At 49.0% G+C, this 24,464-nt stretch overlaps 1 protein-coding gene across 9 annotated transcripts in view; it reads right to left on the bottom strand.

The window, feature by feature from the left end:
• Positions 1-24,464, bottom strand: part of RAP1GAP2 (RAP1 GTPase activating protein 2) — a 208,492-nt gene that overhangs the window by 146,399 nt on the left and 37,629 nt on the right. The window lies entirely within an intron of this gene.

The raw sequence follows: 24,464 nt of genomic DNA, 5'->3' as shown, positions 1-24,464 counted from the left end.
GGCGCCGGCGTTCGCGCTCTGCCCCGCGCCCTGGCCCCTTCCCGTCCTGCCGGGCGGCCGGGCCCCGGGGCTCCCTCGCCTCTGCTCGGTCCCCTCCTCTGCGCTCCGCGTCGCCCGCCCCCGCTGGCCCGGCCCCGGGCTCCCTCCCCAGGCAAAGGCGGCTGACGCGCTCTCCCAGCCCGGCCCGCCGGGATACTTCTCCGATGCTGTCACTGTCTTTAAAACAGAGGGAGAAAAAACATGCACCGAGAGGAAACCGCGCGTCCTCAATCCAAGCGAAACTGCCTCCGCGCGCGGGCAACGCCGCGGGCCTCCCCCACCCGAGCCAGGCTGCCGGGCGGTTAGAAGCGCATCCCGCGCCCAGCGCGCGGCGCCCGCCCTCCCCGTCCGGGGCTCCCTGGCGCTTTGACTCGACTGGATACTAACTCTCACCTTTCCCCAAATCTGGGAAGGGCTCGTCGTGCTGGGGCTGGTGGGATCTACTACAGAGTCAGCGTCTATGTGGGCTGGGCTCAGTCCCCCCGGTTAACATTTGTTCTCCCGGTCCTGGGAGTTTGACACAACATAGGGTCCAAGATCGATTTCCCGGCTGCTACACCCGCACCTCGCGTCCCAGGGTGCCAGGGAGATGCAAGTTGAGGGAGGGCGGACCCTATTCCACCAGCAGCCGGGGCCCCAGCACCAACCGCAGCCCCAGCACAAGCCGCATGCACCCATTCTTCCCACAGCGCGTCCATGCTTCATCTTCCCTTCAGAACGCAAAGGGAAGGTCATGCCTGGCCGTGGGAAAAGGGCTCTGGCCGGGTCCCTACTGCGGGGCTCAGGGTGCTCCTAAGCCCCACTCATTCACTTCCATTTGCTGCCAGGAAGCCTCACCCCCTCTCAGCACCCCAATTCCCCCCACCCCCTGCCTAACTACTGGCTTGGCTTTTCCTTCCGCCACCACCCCACCACCCCCAGGGAAGGGAATGGGTAGAGAGCTGGAGGGAATTAAAACAAGCCAATTAGTCCATCTTGGGAAACAGCCCTGTTGGAGCCAAAGAGGTCCCACAGGCAATTTGCCTTATTTTTTTTTTTAATACAGTCTGCTGTTCAAGCAAACAGAGAAAAGCCAGACGGGAAAGGGACCTTGCTGGATTCGGGATGGCTTGGTGAATGGTTCAAGGGCCTATGGCCTCAACCCCGCCTCTCCAGTGGGCACAGCTTCTTGCTGGCATTGGAATGGGGGTAGGGCAGGGAGCACCAGAGGGATGCCAAATTGTGCCTGGGTTATTTATGAAGCATCCATTAGCAATGGCCTCAGCCCCCCTGAGCCTGGCTGGGTGGTGGGAGATCACAGATATAGCCATGGCCATCTATTTATAGCCGGAAAACAGTGCCCCAGGCCCCACCCTTGGGATTGCAGCTAGGCAGGCTGCAAGGACTACACAAGTTAAATGACCTGAGACTCAGTCTGGAAGAAGGATGGGGAAATGAGTGCGTCCTCAGTGAGCGAGGGGAGAGAGCCCCAGCACCAGAGCCCAGGGCTTCTCCAGCCTTTGCCATTCACAGAACCTCTCCATAGCCAGGAGGTTGCTAGGGGCACTAGCCGTAGGTCTAGGCCAGCATGGGGTATATTTTATCCACACACAGAGGCAGAGTACATCTCAGTGCAAAACCTGACCCCTTCCCAGGTGGGTGAATATGAATGGCTCCCACCTGCACCCCACTGCCTGGGAGGTATTTTAGGTCAAGTGCATCAGTGGGAAACAGGACACTGGGATGAAAGTGAAAAACCTTTCCATCGAGGAGGTAACTTTATTCATTGCCATTCTGGAGTTCCAGGCCCTCTCAACTCATCTACAACTTCAATGCTTCCAGCCCCAGTGTGGCTGAAAATATAAGGTTGTCCCCAAAAGACCCGATCTGATTCCTAGCGCCCTAAGATGTAGACGTTTCCTGGGGATGGAGAGTCTTACCTTTTGCCCACACCCCACACAGGAAACACCAAAACATTTGAAAACACCAAATCCATCAATAGCAGAGAAGGTAATGGCCATTTGTAGATGGGCCCATTCCACCAACAATGATGAAACAACTAGGATGCATCCAGCTTTGTGCAAGAGACTAGGGTAAGAGAAAGTTAAGACTGTCCTTGCTAAAACAAGCAGGGCTAACACACGTGAAACCACAACACCATCCTATTCCCAGCTGGTTTATCCACTGTGACCCAGCCACTGTTCCCCCCAAATCAGGCCATTCACATACCACCGTCACAATTTTTTGTCTTAATACCATACTACTCAGTTATTTACTTATTATTTTGTTTAAGTTCACTCATTTCTTAACTAATTTTAAAAGAAAACATTACTACCACCCAAAAAGTTAAAATCTATTATCACTAGTCATTCATCCCATAAAAACAAATACAAATTTATTAAATCCTAGCTCAATACCATTGCCTGGTAAAGGTTTGGCACCTGAAGTACCTTCGTTAAAAGACAAGCATGAGATGTTAGCTACACACTTGTGCGAAATGAAGACACTGTCCTTGAAGAAATCACAAAGTTTGAAAGAGAATCAAAAGGGAACAATTTTTCAGATGGGTGACTCAAAGGCCCTCTAGGGCCACATCCATGGGGCACTTTGGGGTGGACCGAGAAGGCTGGACGCTTCCAGACTACAGGGAATGAGGTCAGCGAGGACAGAAGTGGTCAGAGAAGGGGTCTCCTCCCGGATCTCAAGTCATTTAGTGGCAGTTTATCTGTAGAGGTGGCCCAGCTCGCAGGACCTCCAAGGTCTGTTCCAGCCCTCCCCTCTCTCCAGTCCACAGTCCCTGAGAACAAAGTGCCAGGCAGCTGCCAGTCTGGGTCTCTGCCCCCAATCCACGGAAACCCAAAGGCTGCGGGGAGTGGGGGGAGGGGAGCCTGGGTGGGAGCTGGAGATGAGGAGGGGATGGGGGAGTTAATCATGAACAGAGGGCAGACAGCTGCACAGCCCCATTCCTAAGGGGCCAGTGGAGTGAGGCAGACAGACACGCATGCTTGGTCCTGAAGAAAAGAGCCTTCTGTGCCCGGGAAGCCGCTCCAGGAGACACGTCCGTGTGAAACCGGGACTCAGCCCCGCGGCCAGCGCCCAGGTCTGGGAGAGAGCCCAAAGCAAGCGCTCCCTCCGTGCCCCACCCCCACCTCCACTACTCTCCGAAAGGATCGCAGCCCTTCTAGGCTAGGATCGTGGGTAGATGTGGGGCAACCGGGGCTGCGGAGCCACACGGGGTGGGGCCTTTTACGAAAACCAGCTACTTTTAGATGCCTTGCTTGTCCCCTTCTGCAGGAAACAGTGCGGCCCAGCCACCACACCAACTTTGGAGCAATTCAAGAGTTAAAACCATACAATATTAGATCTGCTCAGGACGGGTCAGCACCCCTCACGTTCTTATGCCTTTGAGGGTACACTCACACACACACACCAGCTCCAGCTCAGAGAAATCACTCAGAAGCCCCCCAACCCCACCCCCGTGTCGCCTTCCTGCAGAGCACTCACACCTGGGCTTGCAAAGAACCAGACTGACATTCACTCGTGGCAGGTACGTCAGCGCCCCCTGCTGGACCACGTTACTATTGCGTGTCTGGGACATCAAATGAGCAGAAGAGGAGGAGCGGGGAGGAGGGGCAGAGAGGAAGGGGAGAGGGAAAGGGGAGGGAAGGGAAAGACTGGGAAGGTCATTTGAGGTGGGAAGCAGTTTCTGTTTTGAAAAGAGAGAGATGCAAGAGAGATCTTCGCCAACACGTTGACTCTCCTCCCAGCTCCTAACCTCCCCTCTCTCAGAACTCACAACCAGCCCCCCAAAGGGGTCCATCCCACAACAGGGTCCTTCAGTAACAGCAACAGGCCATGCTCAGGCTGGGCACAGGAGCCAAGTTTGGGAACCGCAGCTCAGCCTACCTCCCCGGAGCCACACACATCCTACCAAACAGAGGATCTGCCGAGAAACTGGTTCAGATTCTGGCAACGGATCTCAGTGACTTGTGTGGCATTTCCGAGCTCCAGGCCAAGGAAACCAAGCCCGAGGAAACCCACAGATCCCACTCAGTGGCAGGCATCCAACCCTTGGGCCACACATCATTTGGTATCCAGAGCCTGCAATGGATGACGTCCATCAGAACTTTGCTGATTTCCTGTTCAGGAATTACAAAATGGTGGGGGGGAGGTAGGCGGAAGAAGAAAGGAGTTTTTCATCTTTTTCTTGGGTTCCTGAAGGTATTTAAAATATTTCTTTTTGGTTTATTTATGGAGTTTTTTTAAGAGTGATCCTGGAACCCAGTTTGTTTATTTATGTGGTTGTGTTAGCTCTTAGTCGCTCTGCGTGGGCTCTGCTGTTGTAGCAGGGGTTCAGTAGTTGACCTGTGGCATGTGAGATCTTAGCTCCCTGGCCAGGGATCAAACTAGTGTCCCCTGCACTGGAAGGTGGACTCTCAACCACTGGACCACCAGGGATGCCCCTATTTATGGAATTTTGAATCGATGAATCTAAGCATGTCGACAGCATGACTATTTAATTTTTCCCACAGTAGAAACATTCAAAAGGATTCTTCCATGTGTGAAATTCCTGATGAACAGAAAGACGTAGATTTTGCATGGAGGCTGCCCGGGGTCATTCCGGAGAACTGGGAGCAGATGAGGCTGAGGGTGGGTGGCCTGCAGCACAGTCATCTCACACCCAGGGTCCCCGGTCAGTCCCCACCTCACTGATTAGCAAATCCTGCCAACGACTGCTACCACTGGAGCCACTTCCAAAGCTAGGCTTTCTGGACTGAGTGGAAAAGTGAGGAAAGCTGTCTTTCCATAATTTTAGCAACACTGCTTAGCAACAACTTTCAAAGCAAGAACCGGCAGACTCTCCAAAAACCTATTCTGTTTGGCTCTACAAAGAACACAGTGGTTTCTTATACATGCATTATTTATATACAGTTCTGTATAGTCAGTAATGCCTTCTGTGCCTGGCTTCCTCGCAAGAGGACGCACTACACCTCAGTGAGAATTCCAGACGACAGAGCTTTGAGTAGCAAAACTTTGCTTGCTTGCTTTTACTGTAGTGACCTTGGCTAGAATTTCTGTAAGACGTCTTACATATTTTTGCCCACTTCAAATACAGGTTTAACAGAATCTTTTCTGGGTGACTCAGAGCCATCATTATCAATATCACCCACTGTACTTGAGCTAAAACTGTTATGAACAACAGGTCATTGAGATGAGGACCCATTTGTTTCTAGACTTAATGACTTCAATCAGCTGTGATGGAAAGATACCACAGTGAGGGAATAAAACTAAAAGATCCTGCGATTAGACAAACCAGAACTCAAATCCTGATTTCAGCTTTTACTGTCTTTGTGGCTGTGGGCTAGAGATTTAACCTCTCTGAGCCTCAGTTTGATCATCTGCAAAATGGGAATAACAACAGTGTGTTGCTCCTAGGCGGAGAAGCCAATGGCACCCCACTCCAGTACTCTTGCCTGAAAATCCCATGGACGGAGAAGCCTGGTGTGCTGCAGTCCACGGGGTCGCAAAGAGTCGGACACGACTGAGTGACTTCACTTTCATGCATTGGACAAGGAAATGGCAACCCACTCCAGTGTTCTTGCCTGGAGAATCCCAGGGACTGGGGAGCCTGGTGGGCTGCCGTCTATGGAGTCGCACAGAGTCAGACAAGACTTAAGTGACTTAGCAGCAGCAGCAGCAGTTGCCCCTAGGGTTCTTCCAAGGGTTCAGTGAACATGTATGGTCCACATAAAGACTTTATGAAAATATTCGTGGTGGTTTTATTCAAAATAGACAGTCCAGGGACCTTCCTCGTGGTCCAGTGGTTCGGACTCTATGCTCTCACTGCCGAGGGCCAGGTTCTATCCCCGGCAAGGGAATTAAGATCCCACAAGCCACAAGGCATGGTCCAAAAAAAGAAAAAGTTCTTAGTAGGGGGAAAAGGTTAATAGTATTTATCTCTAGAATTATGATGATTTTTATTGTTGTCATTGCATTTTCTTCTATTTATAATTGATCGGTTTTTATTACTACATGAACTGCATGTTCAGGTTTTAGCATTTATCTCTAGAATTATGATGACTTTCATTATTGTCTTTGCATTTTCTTCTGTTTATAAATATAACTACATGTTAGTTTTAATAAGTTAGCAGATGGATGTTATAATCAGTTAAAGGAGAATGCATGCAAAAGCACTTCACAGGTACTCTTCAAGTGGCCTTTCTCACTGTGTTGTTTTGAGTCATGGCTCATAGTGACTGCTCCCTGGAAAACCAAATACAGGTGCTGTTGTTTAATCACTCAGCTGTGTCCAACTCTTTTGCGACCCCTTGGACTATGGCCCTCCAGGCTGCTCTGTCCATGGGATTTCCCAGACAAGAATATTGGAGTGGGTTGCCATTTCCTTCTCCAGAGGATCTTCCCAACCCAGGGATCAAACCAGCATCTCCTGCTTGGCAGGCGGATTCTTTTACCACTGAGTCACCTGAGAAGCCCTAAATACAGGTGTACCTGGAAGATAAAGCAAGTATCACAAGAAAATGATCTGTACCAACTTTTTGTTTTCTCCAGTGCATATAAAAGGTATTTACACCATACTGTAGTCTAAGTGTGCAATAGCATTGTGTCTACAAAAAAAGTGCACATACTTTAATTAAAAATCACTTTATTGCTAAAAAATTCTATCATCTGACAACGCAAGGTTGCCACAAACTTTCATTTTAAAAAAAATTAAAACACAATATCTAAGAAACACAAGAAAGCAAAGTGCAGTAAAATGAGGTTGGCTTGTAACTGAGCTTGTCAAAAATGAGGGTAAGCATCGTGGGTACCAGCAAGCAGGTGAGACACACAGATCTTACACATCCTGAACAGAATATGATGAGGCCCCCAAGATGGCTGTTCTTATGCTCTCTGTACATCCCCTGCTCAACCAGCCCCTGCTTCACCTACACCCTACTCATATGACTGACCTTCCAAACAGTAAATGCCTATATACACGTCCTTGGCCCCAGCTAACGATTGTACAATAGCTTATCAAAGGGGGTGATGGGCGTGCTCCTCTGCTGGTTTCCCTGGTAACCGATGAGCCAACCAGACATCAATTCCCCCTCTTACTGCCATTCTGTCCTGCATTTATCTGCCTCACACAGGAGGTGTCACTCCAGGACCTTGCTCCAAACATGTAGGATCCCCTTGTCTATTAAACTATCCATGTCTGTCTCACTGACTCCAGGCTCCTTCTTCCATCTCAAGGCTGGGCAAGTATAAGGCTTGTAGGCCTGCAGGGTACAGCCCAAGTGTGTGTGTGTGTGTGTGTGTGTGTGTGTGTGTGTGTACCAAGCAGAACATGAAGATCACACTGTGTAGTTTGCAGATCACACACAAGTCTGGTCAACCAGAAAATTCATAGGTTGTGGCCCCACTGACCTGATTCCTTATAGATCCTATTTTTCTTTCCTGTTGTCTGTACTCCTCTCCTGCTTCTGTGGGTCCCAGAAGAACTCTGGGTCTGATACTCCTTTCTAGAGGGAAATTGCCCCTATAGGCTGCGGTAATCAAACGGTTTCTACCTAACCCCAACCGGAGTTTGCTTCACAATGGCCTCTGGACGCTAATGCATTAATGTGTTAACTGCTGTTTCCCACTGTGACTTTAAGTCCCATTAGCCTTAAAAAAAGACACAAAGCTTATCTTCCAAGTAGACACAGATTCCCTGAGCTTCGTGAAGCTAGGGGCTAAGCCTTGAGCCTCCCAGTGAGCGGCTATGAGTCTGCAATTTGCAAATCTTACTGCTTTCTGGGGCCTTTCTGCTCTTTCCATCAGGAAAGTTCTTTCAGCTGTCTAGCCTGCATCACTCCTGCTGTACTAAGCTCTTCTGGTGAACAACTCCCTCCATCCTGAGGGAACACCCCAATTAGTGCCCACTGCCTTACCCCTCCTCCAAGTCCCAAAGCAGCTGCAGACACTGCACCAGCCATTTCCCTTTCTCCCCAAGGCTCCAAATTTCCATCCATTTTCCCCCCTGCCCTGCCCCCCTCACTCAGTCATGAGGCTGCATGGGTCACAGCTAATAACTAAAGGACCAAAGTTTCTTTCTTATTTTCTTCTTCTTAATGCATGAGAGCAGGTTCAAGGTTACAGGGAGCTGGGCTCAGTAGCCAGCTGTATGTGAACACCATCCATCAAACCTGTCATGCAAAGGACATGTAAGAGGATGCTGTAAGGCCGTCTCCAGGCGAGACAGGCAGTGACCTTAATGAGGGTTCCTTCTTGGAGAACCTGGAGCAGAAACAATCAACCCATCCAGTCTGTGAGGGATGTGTGGGGATTAGGGTAGGAGGAGCAACTGGCAGTGTAATTCCCAATGATCCAATGTGGAAATTAACCTTGTCAGTTATTGATCTGTCCCAAATGTCCCCTCCCGAGTGGTCAGACCACTCACCTGGACTACATCCCTTAGTTACTCTGCACCTAGCCCTTGGTTTGTTTCCTTTGTGGCAATTATTCTAATTTAACGAGGGGTTTTGAGGAGGTTTTACTGATTTGTCTGTTGGCTGGATTTTTGGTCTCTTTGCCCCAGTGAACTGTAAACTCCATAAGGGCAGGCACCGTACCTATCTTAGAGGTCATCACCTCCTCCTCCTTCTCCTGCACCCAGAATACCATCTGATACACTCTAACCCTCAATAAATACTGCTGGAAGTGAGGAAGGGGAGGAGGAGGAGAGAAAAAAGTGAGGGGGCAACTCCCACTAGGAGGACCATGTTTCTGGAGTCAAGCTGGACTGGCTGGAGGGGAGGGCAGAGCATTGCTGTCCCAGAGATGGAGACCCACTCTCTGCCTTCTCATAGGTGCAAAACTTCAGGTAACGTGGCTAAAAGGATAAAAAGATGGGGCTTCCCAGGTGGTGCAGTGGTAAAGAACCCACCTCCCAATGCAAGAGACACGGGTTCGATCCCTGGGATGGGAAGATGCCCTGGAGTAGGAAATGTCAACCCACTCCAGTATTCTTGCCTGGGAAATCCCATGGACAGAGGAATCTAGTGGGCTGCAGTCCATGGGATCACAGAGTCATACACAACTGAGCAACCGAACAGCAACAACTCCCACACTGAAAGCCAGGTTGGCACAGCTCGTGAGTCCGGCAAGGAGAAACCTCAAAGCAGTGGGTCCAACTCCAAGGTCTCTAAGTCCCCTTGACTGTTGGACAGCCCTACAGAGGAGGGTATTAGTATCCTTCTCATGTTTATAGATGAGCGGAGGAACTGATCTAGAACCAACCCTGGACAGACTCAGTCCGACTCTGGGGCCCACACTTGAGCAACAGGTAGGGGTCTGGCCACCACCCTATGAAGAGACAAGTACATTCCTTTATTCTTCTAAAAATACTTTTGAAAAATTCTTCCAGGATTGGCAGGAAATGCCAGATTTTTGAAGCCCTCTCCTCCAGCCCATTTACTTCCACCATCTTCCATTCTTCATCAAAAAATGACCAAAAGGCTCAGACGGTTCCCCTGTGGGACAGGGCCATGCCCCACTTCTATGGTTACCAGTGTAAGAATCACCCATCCATCCCGAGGGTCCACGGCCCTGTGTGGGTCACCATCCCAAGGGTCTAAGGAGCAGTTCCAAGGGCAGGACTTGCCCTCCTTGAAGCACAAGAATCACCTCGGAGGGTGATAAACACATCCCCCAATGCAGCATTTGACAGGTGCAAGCACATCCACAGCTGTTATTCCACTGGGTGCTCACAGCTCTGTATGGAAGGAACATTAATATCATCCCCATTTGCCAGGTGAGTTAACTGAGACCCAGAGAAGTTAACACTTCTGTCCAGGATCACACAGCTCCTAAGAAGTGCCAAGACCCAGACACAAGTGGTCTCCATAGTTACTGACTCCCATAAAACCCAAAATGAAAAGGATGCAGATCCAAGGGGATTAGAAAATGATGCAGTCAATCAGAGGCTCACCACACTTGTTGCCAGACCAAGTGAGGCCTACTTTTCTGCCTGCTTAGCACCTAGGCCCCTTGTTTTGGTCAACAGGCCCTGATTTTTCCCTTGGGCAGTGCCCTGACACCATTGCTGGCTTCTGTGGTTCAGATGGGGCTGTCCCTTTCCAAGTTCTAGAGTGGGTATGTGGTACAGGCATGGCCAATCGACATATTCTATTCATCAGGTCAAGGTGCCTGCTTCAGGGATGGGCATATAAACCGAGCCGGTGCAAACATGTGAAAACCTGAATTTTTATTGGCTCCACAGAAAGAAGCGTACTACTCCTCAGGATGTCCAGAGTCAGTGGCTGTCTTATGAGAGGAGAACTGCCTGTAAGTGACGTGAATGCAAAGGAAAGCAGAGTCAAAGAGATAGGGACAGAGTGATGGTGTTGTCTGACCCACCTGGATCCAGCCATTCCTGAAGCCATTTTCTTAGATCGGTTATTCCTTCAGGTGTCTTTTTTTTTCTCTCTCTCTCTTCTTAAACTAGTATGAGTGAGAGTTCTGTCACTATAAACTAGTTAAAATTAACATATGAGCTCTCTACCCAATAGGTGAGAAAACCCATGAAGGAGCAAAATAATAGCTTTAGACAAGTAAAAAAAGCACATAAGTCTGTCATCCAAGGGGACCATCCCCCAAAATGGGCCACAGAAAAATCTTTCCAGGAGGAGCCCCTGGGAACACCAAACAGACCTGGCTGCACCAGCCCAGCCCACGAATGACAGGCTTGTGGATAATCATCCCAACCCTACTCAAGGGGGAGGCAGGATGGCTTAAATCTGAACCTGAAGATAAAACGGGAATTTTTCCCTTCTTCCTCACTGTTAGCATGCGGGTCACTCATTTTGTCTTTCTTCAGTAAACTCAAGGCTTATTCAAAGAAAACACTGGGGAAAAAAATTCAGACAAATCTGAAAAAGTGGGACGGGCTGGGATGGGGGAGGGAGCCTCATCCAAACATACATATCTATGTCAGGTATACACATACATGTATAACTACGGCTGATTTCCTTTGCTGTAGGGCAGAAACTGACACAACGTTGTAAAGTAATTGTCCTCCAATTAAAAATAAACTTAAAAAAATGAAAATGTGAGACATTCTACAAAACAACTTGGCTAGGTCTGTTGTTCCACATTTAAAAAGACTAAACAGATGCGATAACCAAGCACAAAAAATGACCATTAATAATAAAGTGAAAACGTTCGTCACTCGGTCATGTTAGACTCTTTTGTGACCCCATGGGCTGTAGCCCACCAGGCTCCTCTGTCCATGGAATTCTCTAGGCAAGAATACTGGAGTGGGTTCCCATTCCCTTCTCCAGGGTATCTTCCCAACCCAGGGATCTAACCCGGGTCTCCTGCATTGCAGGCAGACTCTTTACTGTCTGAGCCACCAGGGAAGCCCATTAATAATAAGTCAATAACATAATCTAATATACAATCCACATTTCAACTTGGGGAACATTTGGAAATGGACTGTATATTAAGTTATGCTGGTAAATTAACATCCATTTTCTTATATATGGTCATAGCATTGTGGTTACATCAGAAATGATGTTATTTGGGAGACACCTGCTGAAGAATTTACATGTGAAGTATGACGATGTCTGCCACTTACTTTCTGTTTTACTCTCGTTCTGCAGAGAAAGCAAGCACAGCTGTGCAAATATTAATAAGTGGTGAATCCAGGTGAATACAGCGGCTCAATGTACAATCCTTCTCATTTTTGCATAGCTTGATAATTTTCAAAACAAAAAGTTGAAAAAAGGGACTTCCCTGGTGATCCAGTGGCTGAGGCTCTGTGCTTCCATTGCAGGAGGCCTGGGTTCGATCCCTGATCAGGGAACTAGATCCCACATGCTACATACAACTAAAGATCCTTCATGCCACAACAAAGATTGAAGATCCCATATTAGACCAGGCACAGCCAAATAAATTTTTAAAAAAAATTTTTTTAAAGAAAAAAGTTGAATAAAACCACATCACCCTTGCCAATACTCATCCTTAAATTTGCACACACCTGTGCATGAGTGCAAGGAGCATGCCTGTACACACATGCACGCACTCTGTGACCCAAGAGATGGGTGTGCAAAGAGCACTGGGCCTGAGTCAGCAGAGCCAAGTGCTGCGCAGATCCGTCCGCTCAGGACCCGTCCCTCCTTTTATCCCAGTCTGTGTTCTCAGCTGTAGAGTGAGTGCTGAAAACTCCATATGCACCCACAGGATGCAGTATGAGCATTCAGATGGATGGAGTAGTACATGAAGTGGTTAAGAACTAAAGACAGAGACCTCGATAAGATGGTCTTTTCTGTCTCAAGGTTCCTTTCTAAGGAAGTGGATGTAGATGACAGAAATTGTCTTCATGGTCACTCCCTTCCCACTCAATTGCCCAGTTCCAGGCCTCTCAGGAAACTTAGAATTTGACCTTGGGGTATGAGATCAACAGACAACACCCCAGAGCAGCCCAATGAGAACTGACCTCTGGGTTCAATCGGCAGAGGAACTGCATTTGGGCTCCAAGCTGTGCCCAAGGGACCCTCAGAGCATAACCCGCGCCTTAACAAGGATGAACCAATGAAAAGCCAAGGCCAACCCCTCTGAACCTGGCCAGGGAAGTCAGTGCTTTCAGTCTCACAGACAATATGCCGGCCACCCCTCTGGTTAATAAAGTTCTCTGGAGCCTCAGGCTTCTGAAAAAGAAGTAAGCGAAGTGAAAGTTGCTCAGTCGTGCCTGATTCTTTGCGACCCCATGGACTATACAGTCCGTGGAATTCTCCAGGCCAGAATACTGGAGTGGCTAGCCGTTCCCTTCTCCAGGGGATCTTCCCAATCCCAGGAATTGAACCAGGGTCTCCTGCATGGCAGGCGGATTCTTTACCAGCTGAGCTACCAGGGAAGCCCCTGAAAAAGGAGAGGCTGCAGAAACTCTCGGCAAAAGACCATCCTACAAAGATTCCAGGTGGCTGCAGGAACCTCAGAGGGCAACAGTTCACTGACTTAAGGAGGATGGTGAGGGAAGGGGCAGAGGGTGTGACAGGCAACACAGCTGGAGAAACTCGGGGGTGAGTAATCAGAAAAATGCAGCCACAACAAGAGGATGTTTCACCCAAAACGCACATGCCTACTAGTGGTGGGAATAGAAACCGGAGAGCAATTTAGCAGTATTATTAAAACAAAAAGTCACCCACCCCCTCACCCAGCAATGTCACCTCTAAGATTTACTCAAATCTAGACAAAGACTCGCATGTGTGTATAGAGGTGAGTGCCGGGCTGTTCTGGCACTTTCTATAAAGAGTAAATACTATCAGAAGCAACCATTTAGAACAGAGACTGCTAAGCACATGTGATATACTCAAAGCCAGACACTATACAATGTTTGGAAGGAATGAACTAAACAGGAATATATGGACATCAACCATTACTTAAGACACATGCAAAAATATTTAGAAAGTATGTGTCAAACTCGAATAGTGGCTACCATGAGAAGAAGAAGAAGTAAGTGGCATTGTGGCCACAGGGGACTGCACCTTTATTTGCAACATATTTTTTAATGGAAATATAGTTAATTTACAACATTCTGTTAGTTTCAACTGTACAGCAAAGTGATTTGGTTATACATATACATATATATATATTCTTTTATAAGATATTGAGTATAGTTCCCGTGCTATACTGCAGGTCCTTGTTGCTTACCTATTTTATATGTAATAGTTTGTATATGTTAATCCCAAACCCCTAATTTATCTCTCACCTTGCCTGGAAATTGTATCATTGATGTTCTGATTTTGGTTTTTTTTTTTTAAGAAAATGTATTCTCATGTTACTTGTGTGATGTAAAATAAAATTTCTTAAAAGAATCACCAATTTCTAAAAGTAAATCTACACAGTGAAATGCTACAGAGTTATAAAAGAAAGGAGGTGGAGGAAGAGGCTTTCAATAGACGGATATAGAAAGAGCTGTAAGATGTATTCTCCAGTGATAAAAGGAAGATGTGAAACCATATTGTATGGGATATTACTTCCCATGTAAGAAATGAGATAAGAATAAATGTTCATATAATATAGGAATACGGAAGCACTGGAAAGAACCTGGTAAGTGGATTTAAGAAGGAGGTGTCAGGGTGGATTGGAGTGAGAGCAAATATTCTCACCATATATAATTTTTAATCACTTTGGTTTCTGAACCAAATACACGTAAACACATCTACTATTCAAAATAAATTATAAAGAAACAAAATAGACTAGTCAGATAACCACAACACATTAGATCGTATTGTGGAAACAATTAGCAATAGTCATAAAAACAGAAGTTCAGGCCTAAAGGGTCGGTTATTCCATTCTTAGGACTATTCCTAAGGAAATATATCTTGCACATGCAAGAAACTACACGCAGGGCTTTCCTGGTGGCTCAGTGGTAAAGAATCCGCTGCCAATGCAGGAGATGTGGGTTCAATCCCTGTTCCAGGAAGATCCCACACGCCGTGAAGCAACTAAGCCCAGGAGCCACCACTCCTGAAGTCCATGTGCCATACTACTGAAGCCCCAGCTCTGTGTATCTTACCATTCCACTGCTGTTATTATATGAATATCAATTAACAATATACTGTAAGTAAAATACAGTCTTAATTATTAATTAAAGTGACGTAGTTATGACTTCACTTTCTTCACACATTGGAGAAGGAAATGGCAACCCACTCCAGTGTACTTGCCTGGAGAATCCCAGGGACGGAGGAGCCTGGTGGGCTTCCATCTATGGGGTCACACAGAGTCGGACACGACTGAAGTGACTTAGCAGCAGCAGCAGCAGTTATGAGAGCAAGTAATTTCACTGCATTTACTATGTGTGTGGCAGCACTATACACATTGACTCAATCCTCATGACAACCTACATGGTGTTACTATTATTATTCCCATTTTACAGATGAAGCAGCCAACAAACAGAAAGATTAAGCCAACGGACAGATTAAGCATTTGGCTGGAGGGCCCACGGTAAGGTACAGAACTGGACTTCCCACCCAACAGGAAGCTTTAAGACACTAACCTCTTAACCACTGAGCTCATCCAACAGCCTTTACCCTGACGATGACAACCAGGAGGTCAACTCCAGGCTGTGACCAGCTCAGTCTCCACTGAGAAATAACTCAAAGAGCAGGTCCTAATGGGGGTAAGAGAGAGGCTTTACCTTTGCCAACTAAAATGACCCATCATAAAAGTCCCTGTGGGGACCCCTCTTTTGCTGTCTTACGCTTTGCCGTCCAGATCTCGGTCGCAGCTCAAGCCCGGGTTCCCACTGTCAGCAATGATGTGAGGCCAGGGCTGCTTGCTGGAGGTAAGCCGGGCCTGGCATTGGAAGGTGGGATCCCTATGGTGAGGTTCGTCACCCAAGTCCTGGCCTGCCCTGGAGAACTGAAGCCCCAGGAAGGAGGGGCAGGCAGCGAGATGAGGAACATTCTCCTCCTGACTCTAACTCACACGCCCCTCACCAGAGCTACCATCAGGAAAGCGAGTAATTAATCTTTGAGACGGGAACCAGCTGCACCAGGGAGCGACGGGAGAGAGGAGGCGCAGTGACTGGGAGAGCAAGACAGACAAACAAAGGGACAAGGAAATGAGGAGATACCCAGGGGGCAGCAAAGAAACACTGAAAAGGATACAGCCAAGGGAGCAGAACAGTCAGGAAATCACCACCTGGTCTTCGGGCCCTGGCCAGGGCACCCACATGCACCCACCTCAATCTCCCCATAGGGCAGGGGTGCACGTTCCAACTCCGGGAGTTGGTGATGGACAGGGAGGCCTGGCGTGCTGTGATTCATGGGGTCGCAAAGAGTCAGACACGACTGAGCGAGTGAACTGAACTGAAATCAAAGCACCTGCCCGACTGGCCACACCCAAGAGCTGGCAGGGCTGGGCTTACAGCGCCACCTGCTGGTGATGGAGAGAACTGTCTGTGTCCCTATCTGGGAGGGGGCAAACTCCCCTTCCCACTCCCTGACCCTCTTGCTTGCTCATTTTACACCTGCCAAGCCTGATCCCCCTCCAGGCCTCTTTACCTGCTCTTCCCACTACCTGAATGCCTCTCCCCCAGATATCTCATGGCTGGCTCCTTCTCTTTCTTCAGGTCTCTGCTCAAAAGTCACTTCTATGGAGAGGCTGCTCCTGACCCCCACCTAAAGTAGCCCCCTGTGCCCCTCCCCCACCACCTCACTCTTCTTGTTTCCTTTACAAGTCTGGGTATTATCTGAGGCCACCTGGGTTTTTCATTCGACTCCTGCCTGCCTTCCCCATTAGGCAGGCCCCATCAGGTCTGAATGGTCCACTTTTGTATGATTTGCACTCAGAACTGACCTTGGCAGCAAAAGTTCCAGATGTTCCTTTCAGAAGAACCACTGGTGTCTCTACCTACCCCTTCTTCTCTAGTCAAGCCTCCTTACTTCTGCTCAGGCAATAGAATGTTCGGCCAATACATTATTTCATATTCAATTTCATTTTTTCCCGACTCTGTTTAATCAATAAATGCTCTCTGTTGTTTTGTGTTCTTCCCAGTTGCCTTTTTTTTTTGGCCATGGCACTTGACACATGGGATCTTAGTTCCTTAGTTCCCCAATCAGAGATGGAAGACAGGGCCACGGCAGTGAAAGCACTAAGTCTTAGCCTCTGGACCACCAAGGAATTCCCAGTTTCTTCCATTTAAAAATGGGAAAAACAGCAGGAGCCGCTTCACTGGACAGTTGCAGGATTCAAAGTTCCAGTTTGTGGCCAACTCCTTGGCGCCACCTAGTGGCCAAGATTTAGGCAGCTCAGACATCTTCTGGTCTGAAAGTCTGGGAATATTTCTGCAGCATGTGGGCTAGCTCAGATTGGGTAGAATGTCTGGGTTTGCCTGGCCCTTGGACGACCTCCAGGGGAGTCTGTCCAGCGCTGTTCAGCAGAACTATCTGTGATGATGGAGACGTTCTGTATCTGTGCATCTCCACCAACAGATGACTACTGTGTACCGGAAATGGGGCTATATTGTGACTGGGGAACTGAATTTTTAATTGTACTTCATTTTCATTAATTTAAATTGCAACATGTAACTATATTAGACAGCACTGATGTGGAGGATTGTTTGAGGCCTGGGATCCAGCTATGTTTCAGGCCAGATTGATTGACTGCCTGGTCCTTTCAGTTACGAAAACCAAGACATTCATTTTCATGTAGGCTGGTTAGGCCTGGGTTCTGGCCACACCCACCAAGAATCATGACCAACTGGATCCTCTTCTAGGGCCTGTGAACACAAGACACACTTAGGGAAGGCAGGAGGAAGGCATGAATGCCTGCAACTGCAAGACAGAGGGCCCAGGCCCCTGGAGCTACTGGTGGGCACTAGGCAGGGCTCCACGCTTCCAGAATGCTGCACACCCCAATCCTGGAAGAGCTGGGACCCCACATGACTGAAGAGCTCCCCAGGACCTTTCTGTGCCTTTTGACTGCAGGCACAAGCAAGGGTTTGGAGACAGATGAACCTGGCCCAGATCCCAGGCTGCCAGTTGTATGACCTGAAGCAAGTTTTCTTGCTTCAGAGGCTACTTTTCCCCATCTGTGCAATAGGAATCAGAGCACGCATCTTATAGGGATTGGGAGAGGGTCAAGATAATGCAAATAAGAGTTTCAAACAGTAGTTGGTGGTGGTGGTGTTGAGTCAGTCATGTCTGACTCTTTTGCGACCCCATAGACTTTAGCCCACCAGGCTCCTCTGTCATGGGATTCTCCAGGCAAGAATACTGGAGTGGGTTGCCATATCCTTCTCCAGGGGATCTTCCTGACCCAGGGATGGAACCCATGTCCCCTGCATTGCAGGTGGATTCTTTACCACTGAGCCACTTGGGAAGCCCCTTTCATACAGTACAGATACAGACAATAAGCACTCAATATTTGCTAAAATGACTATTAGTCCTACATAGCTTTATATCAAACCATCATCATGTAAGTTTTTACAGCTTGAGAAAAACAAAACATGACTAACAGAATAATTATCTGGATCACCCCATTGCCACCCTGGGCCACAGTCCTTGGCTCCCTCACTTCTCCCCAACCCAAGTCCAGCCAGCCTCCAAATTTTGCAGATTCCATCTTGGAGCATCTTGCTAGAATCTTGATTCCACATCATACCTGAAGCCACCTTCATCTCTCTCTTCAACTGTTGCTGGTCCACGTCCATTTGCTTCCAGGATCCTGTTGGGTCTACCCGAGCAGCCACAGTAACCCTCCAGACCTCGACTCAAAACCTCCAGCTATCTACCTCCCAACAGCTCAATAAACTGAATACACACTCTGAAGTCTGACCTCCCAGGCCCACCAGCACAACCAGGCCCCCATCTTTTGGACATGAGTCCTCACTCTTCTGAGACTCCAGCCATACCAATTCCCTGAGTCAAACCTTGCTCTCTTTCACCTCTGGGCCTGTACAAGATTCAAGTGACGGGTCAATGGAATCAAAAAGAAACCCAGGGACTTCCCCGGTAGTCCAGTGGCAAAGACTCTGCCTGCCAACGCAGGAGACATGGGTTCGATCCCTGGTTCAGGAAGAGTCCACATGCTGAAGAGCAACTGAGGCTATGCGCCACAGAGAAGCCACCGCAATGAGAAGCCCACTCGCCACAACTAGAGAAGAGGCCCTGCTCTCCACAACAAAGACCCAGTGCAACCAAAATATAAAAGTAAGGCTTTGTTTAAGGTAAAAATAGAATTACCCCATGATCCAGCAATTCAGCTTCTGGGTTTAACCCGAAAGAACTGAAAGCAGGGACTCAGATATTTGTCCACCCACGCTCACAGCTGCATTATTCACAACACTCCAAATGTGGAAGCAACCCAAGTGTCTTATCGACTAAAGGCCCTGGATGAACAAAATGTGACACTGACGAACAATAACATAATATTCAACCTTAAAAAGGAAGGACATTCTGACACACGCTACAACGTGAATGAACCTTGGGTATATTATGCGAAGAAAAATAAGCCAGTCACCAAAGGGCAAATATTGCATAATTTCACTTCCATGAGGTCCCTGGCATAGTCAAATCCATAGACAGAAAACAGAAAGGTGACTCCCAGGGGCTGGCAGGAGGCAGGGAATGGAGAGTTAGTGTTTAATGGGGACAGAGTTTCAACTGGAGATCATGACAAAGTTCCAGAAATGGATAGTGGTGATAGTTGGGCAACATTACAAAATGTACTCAATGCCACTGTATATATTTTACCACAATTTTTTTTACAAAAAGGTTTGGTGAAAATGCAACAAAATGTTAACAAGTGGCAATGCTGGGTCCTGAGTACTCAGAGGTTTGCCAGGCCGCTATTCTAAAAATAAGCCAGCAAAACAGGACATTTGTGTGGCCCAGGATGTGGAGACCAAGCCCACAGCAGGCAGGATGCCCCTCACAGCTGGCTCAGTCCTCTTCCATTTCTTCTCTCGTCCTATTTTTACCGCATTGTGGTTGCTATGGAAACAAGCGGCACCTTGAGAGCCCAGAGCTCGGCCCAGGTGCTGCTAACTCCAGGAATAATGTCAGAGTGTGAATGAAATAAAATCCTGGATTACCTGGGCCCCGTGTACACATCCATCCCTCCTGGTATGTTTAGCAAGGAATCGTGTGTTTGTGCGTGAGCCTGCAGTGACCGCCACCTGCAAGTGTCTGTCTTCAGCAGGCTTGGGTCCGGGTGTGTTATCCAGTCCAGCCCCGGTCTGCTCACCACACATAGGCCAATTAACTGAGAGACGAGGTGTTGAGGCACGGAATACGACTTTACTCGGAGAGCCAGCTGACCAAGAAGATGGAAGACTACTGTCTCAAAATAACCATCTTACCGGGACTCTGAGTGCCAGTTTCTCTTATCTCCTGGAATGGCCAGTCTCCAGGAGGGGATGTGTTAATCAGAGGGGCAGAGTACCCCAAGGCTTTTTATTTCAGGGGGTTTTATTTCGGGGCCTCTCCAATGGCTCAGCAGTGTAAAAAAAAAAAAAAATCTGCCTGCAGTACAGGAGGCACAGGAGACACAGGTTCCAACCCTGGGCTGCAAAGACCCTCTGAAGGTGGAAATGGCAACCCGCTCCAGTATTCTTGCCCGAAAAATCCCAAGGATCGGGAGCCTGGCGGGCTACCCGTCCAGAACAAATGAGCACAGCACATGTATGGTTATAACAATGAAAGCAATGAACAACAAAGGTTGAGGTCAAAGAAACAGATCCATCCACGGGGTCAGAATTGGCTCTGCCTTGCAGCAGGTTGCACATTGCTCTGGTTTGCCCATGGGGATCTACTTGTTTACATGCACGTGGGCATGTCATACAGTTACATGTTATTCACACAGCCCAGGACCATTGTCACCAATATCAAAAATGTTAAGGCAGGCAGCATTTACCAGGCACTAATCAGGCAGCAATGGCACCCCACTCCAGTACTCTTGCCTGGAAAATCCCATGGACGGAGGAGCCTGGTAGACTGCAGTCCATGAGGTCGCGAAGAGTTGGACACGAATGAGCGACTTCACTTTCACTTTTCACTTTCATGCATTGGAGAAGGAAATGGTAACCCACTCCAGTGTTCTTGCCTGGAGAATCCCAGGGACAGGGGAGCCTGGTGGGCTGCCATCTATGGGGTCGCACAGGGTCAGACACAACTGAAGTGACTTAGCAGCAGCAGCAGCAACCAGGCAGCAGGCACTATGCTCCATGCTTCACTTGGATTATCTCCTTTTAACCTCACAACAGTATCTCATATAGGTACTATTACTATCCCCAGATAAAGAAATCAAGGCACACAGAGGTTATGGAACTTGCCCAAGATCACTCAAAACACATGAACCTAACTACTGAATCTGTACTGTGAGGAAGGAGCGATTTAAATGTCACTAGTTCCCAAACAGCTGCACACCCAGCTGCATCAAAAGCGCCACCTCTGGCCCTGATAACACAGGTTTCCTGGGCCCCACCCAGGTCTCAGGAAGCATAGTCCCCAGGGTGGGTCTGCACTGCAGCCAGGATGGACAACCACTGGTCCCCTGGGCGGAGCTGACCCACAGGACTGACGGGGCACAGGGTAGGGACGGAGGTGGAGGGAAACTGTTCCTCGGCCCAGAAACAGGCCAGGGAAAGTCTGCGGTTCAAAGCTGCTCAATTCCAGATGGCATCTGCTAGTGACACGGTGACGAGAAAGAGGTAGTGGCTGTTGTCACACACACACACACACACACCAGGGCAGGGCTCCAAAATTCAGTTATGTGGCTTTGTGGCCTGCCAGGCACGGATTTCCGCCCACTCCACCCTCTCAGAATGAGCTAGGCCCCGGGGTGGAGGATGACAGCATGGTAACCCGCCAGCTCAGGGAGGGGTCAGCCACCTCACCTGGACAACAAACACCCAGGGCCGGGCACCCTAGAGGCTCCTACAGGCTCAGCCCTCAAGGGGACAAGGACACAGACAGATAGAAACCACACGGGGGAGGAGCTTAAACATGACCCTGAGGTTCCAGCTGCTCTGAGAGCATGAGGAAGGGAGTGCTTAGCTCTCAAAGGGAAGGAGTTCACAGAGGAAGCAGCATCTAAGCTGGTCCTGGTGGGATGGGCGAGATGACACCAATGGGGGAGGAGACACGAAGGCATCTCACGCCCAGGGAACAGCATATGCAGACACCAAGGCAGAAACCCCAGGAAATGGCAAATCTCATCATCTGGCTAGAGCTGAAATCCAAGAGAAGAAAACAGAAACAAAAACAGAAAAACAAAACTAGACATGTACTGAGGCAGAGTTAAAGCACTTGCCCAAGGTCACCCAGCTGGTGGAATCAGGTTTTAAACATAAGCTGCCTGGCTCCAAAGCCCATGGATTAACCACTAAGATGAGGTTCACTGGCTGGTAGCTTTGTCTTCTGCACATAGTTTAGAATGCTGCAGGGATTTTCCCTGGTGGCCCAGTGGAATAAGAATTTGCCTGCCAATGCAAGGGACATGCATTCGATCCTTGGTCCGGGAAGATTCCACAGGCCCACGGAGCAACTAGGCTGTGCCCCCCAACTACTGAGCCCATGCTCCCGAGCCTGCAAGTGGCAACTATCAAAGCAAGTGTGCCTAGAGCCTGTGCTCTGCAGAGAGAGAAGTCACTGCAAAGAGAAGCCTGGGCACCTCAACGAAGAGCAGCCCCCGCTCTCCACAACTAGAGAAAATCCTCACATAGCAACAAAGACCCAGTGCAGCCAAAACCAAATAAATAAATAAAATCATAGAATGTGCAGAGGCGGGTCTGGATGGACCAGGAGCAATGTTTCTCAGTGGGTTGGGGGAGCTCTTATACCCCTGCCCGGGAAACTCAGCAATGCCTGGAGACATTTGTGATGGTCTCTACTAGGAGGCAGGCTGCTAGCATCTCAAGGGCAGAGATTAGAGATGCTGCTCAACATCCTACAGGGCACAGGAGAGCCCTCAAGACAGAATCCTCCAGCCCCAGATGTCAATAGAAACCCTGGGCTAAAGAGACTCACCCACCTGCAGCCCATATTCACAGTGACAGTCACTGGACTGCTTTATCCCTTGGGACAGGGGTTCCCAAATTTGGCTGCACGTTCAAATCACCTGGGAATCTTTAAAAAGTACTGGCATGGGACTAAGTGGTCCAGTGGCTAAGACTTCAAGTTCCCAGTGCAGGGGGCCCAGGTTTCATCCCTGATAGGGAACTAGATCCTGCATGTCATAACAAAGACCAGGGGCGTCCCTGGTGGTCTAGTGGCTAAGAATCTGCCCGCCAATGCAGAGGTCACGGGTTCAACCTCTGCTCTGGGAAGACTCCCACATGCCAAGGAGGAACTGAGCCTGTATACTGCAACTACTGAGCCTGTGAGCCACAACAGAAGCCTGGGCACTGCAATGAAGAGTAGCCCCCGCTCGCCGCAACCAGAGAAAGCCCGCATGCAGCAATGAAGACCCCGCGCAGCCAAAAATAAATTCAAAACTTTTCTAATTAAAAAAATTTTTGAGAAAAGATTGAGCTAAATAAATAAATAAAGTGATGGCACTGAGTCCAAATCTGGAATTGATTTCCAAATTTGGGCACCCTGGGCGCTGATTTCCAAATCTGGAATTGAGTGCAATCTGGACATGAGAATTTTTCTTATGCCTAAGTGTAATTTTTCTTTTCCGAAGCTTCCCAGAAAAGCTCGGAAACCAGTGCTTTGGTTAGGGGCCACGGAGGATCCCACTATCTGCTGTGGACCACAAACAGTGGATGCTAACACCAGAAAGAGAAGTCATTGAGGAGCAGACACAACCGGAGACTGCCCAGCCCCCAACCAAGGTCCCAGGGACAAGGCCGAGCAGAATCCGCACTAACAAGGTCGGGATGCAGATCCAGGCCACCTTGGAGCAGTTAGACACGGCTGTGAGGATGATGAATTAGTCAGAGCTGACGGAGGCCTGAGGAGGAGGTAATTAGGCTTTGTCACTGCCTGGGCAGGAGATAATGGGCCTGAACCGGGAGGAGGGCGGGAGAGGACCAACCCCCGTGACTCAGGGGCTTCACAATCCAGTGACAGGGAAAGAACTGGATTTGGAAGAGAGAAAAGGTTAACTGAGAGTGAGTCCAGTCTGGGGCCAGAGCAGGAAATGACTAGTCAACATCTGAAGGCAGGGGGTGAGAGCACGAGGGAGGGGTGACCTGGAGAGAAGGGATCACAGAATCGACCCCAGGGAGAAGGGAGCTGAGACACACAGGGCTGACCCCTCTGCAGCAGAAGGGGCACACAGGTGGGGTGAATCTGGCCTACAGGATGGGTCACATGTGGCTTTGTGTTTTTAATTCTTGAGCTACTTGTCAAGTTGTTGCTGAAAACTCCAGATTTCCAGCTTCTCCTGTAACATGGAAGGTCTGGGGAGACGGGCAGCATTTTGGCAGAGCACCAATGTGTACCCCCCAGGTCCCTCCCAGCCCTGCCAGATCCCAGCAGGCATCAGGTCTGTCTTCAGAAAGACAAGACCAGGTCCTAAATCAGCAAGTGGCAAAGATGGAGGAGTGGATGGGGAAGCAGAAAAGGAGTCAGGCACTGCACAGACGCACAGAGCCAGCCTCTCGTGTCCTGGCCCTGCACCCACCACCTCTGTGCTGGGCTGTCTCAGGTTGGGACATCCCCACTGGGGCCTCCGTGTACTCATCTGTAAATAAGGAGGTTGTCCATCGTCAGGTCCATCAGGCTCCTGCAAGCTGCCTAGGCCAATTCCTTTGTCCAGGCTTTGAAATCAAGACTAGAAAACCTGAACACTTCGGTGAGAAGTCCCAGACAGAGCCAAGGAGGCCAGGGATGACCCAGAAGAGAAAAATCAGGGAACAGGAGCCACCTTCCGAAGTCCGGGGGGCTCTCAAGCGAAAGGATTATTACCCTTGTTTAAGGACAGGAGATGAGGGACCAAGCAGCGGC

The sequence above is a fragment of the Moschus berezovskii genome, chromosome 20 (genome assembly GCF_049115385.1).
Source record: "Moschus berezovskii isolate FMDL1 chromosome 20, NW_MosBer_1.0, whole genome shotgun sequence".
Lineage (NCBI taxonomy): Eukaryota > Metazoa > Chordata > Mammalia > Artiodactyla > Moschidae > Moschus > Moschus berezovskii.
The sequence above is the reverse complement of the archived record's forward strand: the minus strand, read 5'-3'. Positions and strand labels throughout refer to the sequence as shown.